Source organism: Glycine soja, chromosome 3 (genome assembly GCF_004193775.1).
Source record: "Glycine soja cultivar W05 chromosome 3, ASM419377v2, whole genome shotgun sequence".
Lineage (NCBI taxonomy): Eukaryota > Viridiplantae > Streptophyta > Magnoliopsida > Fabales > Fabaceae > Glycine > Glycine soja.
Genome location: NC_041004.1, coordinates 26,173,770 through 26,180,060, shown reverse-complemented (window position 1 = coordinate 26,180,060; position 6,291 = coordinate 26,173,770).

The following is a 6,291-nucleotide window of genomic DNA, read 5'->3' as shown; positions in this document are numbered from 1 at the left end:
ATATGTAATCGATTACCATATGTTTGTAATCGATTACCAGCAATAGAACTCTGGAAATTCAAATTTAAAAGTCATAACCCTTCAAAATATAAATGTGTAATCGATTACCAGAAACCTGTAATCAATTACCAATGAGTAAACTTCAGAATAGCTTTTTGAAAAGATACATCTCTTCAAACCAGTTTGAAAAGGCACAAAGGGCCTATAAATATGTGTGTGTCTGACTTCAAAAAGCAATGAGAGAGATATTCCAAGAGAACTTCATTGTCAAATGCTCTCTCAAAAGAAACTCTTAGGCAAACACTTGCAAATCCATTAAGAGTTTATCCATGGACTTCAATTGTAATATCCTTCTCTTCAAGAGAGAATTCATGTTCTTTCTTCTTATACAAAGAGATTGTTTAAGGAATCGAAGGTCTCTTAAGTTGTATGGAATTTTGAACACAAGGGAAGAGTTGTTCCTGTGTGGTTCAGACTTTGTAAAAGGATTTTACAAAGAGATAGTGGAAAATCTCAAGTAGGTTAGTTGAGTACTGGACGTAGGCACAGACTTTGCCGAACCTGTATAAAACTGTGTTTGTATTCTCTCTTCCCTTATCTCATTTATATTATTGCAATCAATTTTGTCTTGCATGTTCAAAGAACATTATTAAATTGATTTTTGCTTCTTCTTCTGCATTCTGAGCCTATCCTTTAGAATGGGGTTTAAAGTTTATTAGTGAAAATTAATTCACCCCTTCTTAAGATTTCTGAGGCCATTTGTCAAACAAGTGGTATCAGAGCATAATTCTGGTATAAAGTTTAAAAACATCAAGAATAGATATGGCCTCATCTAACTTTCCATTTCCTGAGGGAAAATCCATTAATAGGCCTCTTATGTTCAATGGTGAGGGTTATCATTATTGGAAAACCCAAATGCAGATCTTTATAGAAGCCATAGATTTAAAGATATAGGAAGCCATTTAATTTGATTCCTTTATTCCTACAATGGTAGAGAGAAACACAACTATATATAAAAAAAAAGTTACAGAAGAATGGAATAATGATGAAAGAAGAAAGAAGAAAGAAGAAGATTCCTCCTTAGCCCCAAAATGCTGAATGCAATCAACTTGGGCACATGAGATTCGATTGTCCTCCTGTCTTTAAGAGAAGAATGAAAAATATGACAAGGGAAATTTCAAAGAGAAGATAGAAAAGAAAGCATACATCACTTGGGAAGATAATGTCATCAATTCTTCAAGTGATTCAGAGAATAAAATCATAAGTCTGGGTTTCATGTTGAAAGACTATAAAAACGGAGAAGAGCAAAGTTGATACATTGATAACAATTTCTCCAAACACATGGCGGGAGATGCATCGGAGTTTATTCATATTTCTCCCTAAAATAGTGAATATGTGATTTATGAAGACAACAAACAAATGCCACATTTCTCTCCAAGAAAAGTGAATATGCGATTTATGGAGACAACAAACAAAGGCCACTTGATCAACAAGTTCAAGTGATATCAAATGATACCAACAGGTCACTTGTCATTGATTGATTACTTTTGATGATTTGTGTCTATAATTGTTGACTTTTGATTGAGTTTTGATGCTTGTTTTTTGCTTAAGTTTTTTATTGTCATTGATGATTGTGATTGATAGTTATGTTGATTGTCTTTGATAATTGTTTTTTATTGTGTTTTGATGATTGCTTTTGATTGTGTGTTTGATTGTATTTGATGATTGTCTTTGATAATTGTTTTTGTTTGTGTTTTGTTGATTGCTTTTGATTGTGTGTTTGATGATTGATTGTCTATGATGATTGTGTTTGAGAGTTATTATGATTGTCTTTGATGATTGATTTTGATGACTATGTTTGAAGGTTATGATGATTATTGATTACTTTTGATGATTTATTATTATTATATATTTTGATTGTGTGTTTGATTGTATTTGATGATTGTCTTTGATAATTGTTTTTGTTTGTGTTTTGTTGATTGCTTTTGATTGTGTGTTTGATGATTGATTGTCTATGATGATTGTGTTTGAGAGTTATTATGATTGTCTTTGATGATTGATTTTGATGACTATGTTTGAAAGTTATGATGATTTTTGATTACTTTTGATGATTTATTATTATTATATATTTTGATTGTTTTATAATGGATATATATTTTTGGGGGTGCAAAATAATTTGTTTTAATGCTTTTCGATATCACTTGACTTTCATACATTGCAACAGGTGGTATTTCTCCTCTCTGCTCATGATTTGTTTTTGATGTTGACAAAGGGGGAGGGATAGATAAAAGATAAGAGAGTAAGGGAAATTATCTATTCTTTATGAGACAACCTTTATATATGAAATATATGAAACCTTCAACTGTCTCATATAAGCAATCATTGCAAAATCAAGGGGGAGTAAACTATATACAAATAGATATTTTTTTGTTGTTGCTCCTAACCTATAGGTGGTTGTCATCATCAAAAAGGGGGAGAATGTAAATCATGCAGGTTTTGATGATGTAAAAAAGAATTTGCTTGATAATGAGTGTCATCATCAAAAAGGAGGAGAATGTGAATGTATGTATACATGATTTTGATTATGCCAAAGAAGAATCAAACAAAGCCACTTCAAAGGGATAAGCATTTGCTTCAAGATTAATATAAGATTGCTTCAACAAACAAAGCCTTGATTCAAGATTTCTTCAGGATCAAGCCTTGCCTCAAAACAAAGGGTTTCAAAGTCATGCAAGACTCTAGTAATCGATTACCAGCAAGTGTAATCGACTACCAGAGGGGAAGTTTGAGAAATTGTTGTTGAAAAGGGTTATGAATTTGAATTTTGAACATGTAATTGATTACCATATGTTTCTAATCGATTACAAGCAACAAAACTCTTGAAATTCAAATTCAAAAGTCATAACCCTTCAAAATATAACTGTGTAATCGATTACCAGAAACCTATAATCGATTACCAGTGAGAAAACTTCAGAAAAGCTTTTTGAAAAAATGCATCTTTTCAAACCAGTTTGAAAAGGCACAAAGGGCCTATATATATGGGTGTGACTGACTTCAAAAAGCAATGAGAGAGATATTCCAAGAGAACTTCATCGCCAAATGCTCTCTCAAAAGAAACTCTTAGACAAACACTTGCAAATCCATTAAGAGTTCATCCATGGACTTCAATTGTAATATCCTTCTCTTCAAGAGAGAATTCCTGTTCTTTCTTCTTATACAAAGAGATTGTTTAAGGGACCGAGGGTCTCTTAAGTTGTAAGGAATTTTGAACACAAGTGAAGGGTTGTCCCTATGTGGTTCAGACTTTGTAAAAGGATTTTACAAAGAGATAGGTGAAAATCTCAAGTGGGTTACTTGAGTACTGGACGCAGGCACGGACTTTGTTGAACCAGTATAAAACTGTGTTTGTATTCTCTCTTCCCTTATCTCATTTATATTATTGCAATCAATTTTGTCTTGCATGTTCAAAGAACATTATTAAATTGATTGCTGCTTTTTCTTATGCATTATGAGCCTATCCTTTAGAAGGGGGTTTAAAGTTTATTAGTGAAAATTAATTCACCTCTTCTTAAGATTTCTTAGGCCATTTGTCTAACAAGGGGTATCAGAGTAGGATTCTGGTATAAAGTTTAAAAACATCAAGAATAGATATGGCCTCATCTAACTTTCCATTTCCTGCGGGAAATTCCATTAATAGGCCTCTTATGTTCAATGATGAGGGTTATCATTATTGGAAAACCCGAATGCAGATCTTTATAGAAGCCATAGATTTAAAGATATAGGAAGCCATTGAATTTGATTCCTTTATTCCTACAATGGTAGAGAGAAACACAACTATATATTAAAAAAAGTTATAGAAGAATGGAATGATGATGAAAGAAGAAAGAAGAAGATTCCTCCTTAGCCCGAAAATGCTGAATGCAATCAACTTGGGCGAATGAGATTCGATTGTCCTCTTGTCTTTAAAAGAAGAATGAAAAATCCGACAAGAGAAATTTCAAAGAGAAGAAAGAAGAGAAAGCATACATCACTTGGGAAGATAATGTCATCAATTCTTCAAGTGATTCAGAGAATAAAATCATAAGTCTGGGTTTCATGTTGAAAGACTATGAAAACGAAGAAGAGCAAAGTTGATACATTGATAGCAATTTCTCCAAACACATGGCGGGAGATGCATCGTAGTTTATTCATATTTCTCCCCAAAATAGTGAATATGTGATTTATGAAGACTACAAACAAAGGTCACATTTCTCCCCAAGAAAAATGAATATGTGATTTATGGAGACAACATACAAAGGTCACTTGATCAACAAGCTCAACAAGTGATATTAAATGATACCAACAGGTCACTTGTCTTTGATTGATTACTTTTGATGATTTGTGTCTATAATTGTTGACTTTTGATTGAGTTTTGATGCTTGTTTTTTGCTTAAGTTTTTTATTGTAATTGATGATTATGATTGATAGTTATGCTGATTGTCTTTGATAATTGTTTTTTATTGTGTGTTTGATTGATTGTGTTTGATTGTATTTGATGATTGTCTTTGATAATTGTTTTTTTTGTGTTTTGTTGATTGCTTTTGATTGTGTGTTTGATGATTGATTTTCTATGATGATTGTGTTCGAGAGTTATTATGAATGTCTTTGATTATTGATTACTTTTGATGATTTTTTATTATTATATATTTTGATTGTTTTATAATTGATATGTATTTTTGTGGGTGCAAAATAGTTTGTTTTAATGCCTTTCGGTATCACTTGACTTTCATACATTGTGTCAAGTGGTTTTTCTCCTCTCTGCTCATGATTTGTTTTTGATGTTGACAAAGGGGGAGAGATAGATAAAAGATAAGAGAGTAAGGGAAATTATCTATTCTTTATGACACAACTTTTATATATGAAATCTATGAAATCTTCAACTGTCTCATATAAGCAATCATTGCAAAACCAAGGGGGAGTAAACTATATATAAATAGATATTTTTTTTGTTGTTGCTCCTAACCTACATGTGGTTGTCATCATCAAAAAGGGGGAGAATGTAAATCATATAGATTTTGATGATGTCAAAAAGAATTTGCTTGATAATTAGTGTCATCATAAAAAATGGGGAGAATGTGAATGTATGTATACATGATTTTGATGATGCCAAAGAAGAATCAAATAAGGCCGCTTCAAAAGGATAAGCATTTGCTTCAAGATTAATACAAGATTGCTTCAACAAACAAAGCCTTGATTCAAGATTTCTTCAAGATCAAGCCTTGCCTCAAAACAAAGGGTTTCAAAGTCATGCAAGGCTCTAGTAATCGATTAGAGGAAGTGTAATCGATTACTAGAAGGGAAGCTTTAGAAATTGCTGTTCAAAAAGGTTTTGAATTTAAATTTTGAACATGTAACGATTACCATATGTTTGTAATCGATTACCAGCAACGGAACTCTGGAAAGTCAAATTCAAAAGTCATAACCCTTTAAAATATAACTGTGTAATTGATTACTAGAAACATGTAATCGATTACCAGTGAGAAAACTTCAGAAAAAGGTTTTTTGAAAAGACATATCTCTTCAAACGAGTTTGAAAAAGCACGAAAGGTTGTCCCTGTGTGGTTCAGAACACAAGGGAAGGGTTGCCCCTGTGTGGTTCAGACTTTGTAATAGGATTTTACAAAGAGATAGCGGAAAATCTCTAGTGGGTTGCTTGAGTACTGAACGTAGGTACGGACTTTGCCGAACCAGTATAAAAATGTGTTTGCATTCTCTCTTCCCTTATCTCATTTATATTATTGCAATCAATTTTGTCTTGCATGTTCAAAGAGCATTATTAAATTGATTGCTAGTTCTTCTTTTGCATTATGAGCCTGTTCTTTAGAAGGTGGTTAAAAGTTTATTAGTGAAAATTAATTCACCCCTTCTTAAGATTTCTGAGGCCATTTGTCTAACATAAATTGTGACTATGTCAGCATTCAAATTTTCTTAATAAAGTCTAGCCTTTAATTCTTAATTACTTTTTAAGAAAGTTTTTTAGTGACTGAAATTTTTATCGTAAGGCAAAGAAATTGTTGCTCGTTAAATTAGCGACCAATAGGGATGTAAATGCGACATTTGAGATTTCCTTAATTTGTAAGTAGTTTAAACATATATTTTTATATAATATTTTAGTAGTATTGTTGTTGTGTGGGCTTGTACTTGAGAGTTGCTACTTTGTCCAAGTTGGATCTGTTCTTTGTTAGGAAAAACGTTTTGGAGAAGTGTTAGTCGTCTTTTACGACTAACTTTTGTATAGAAAAGTTTTCAAAA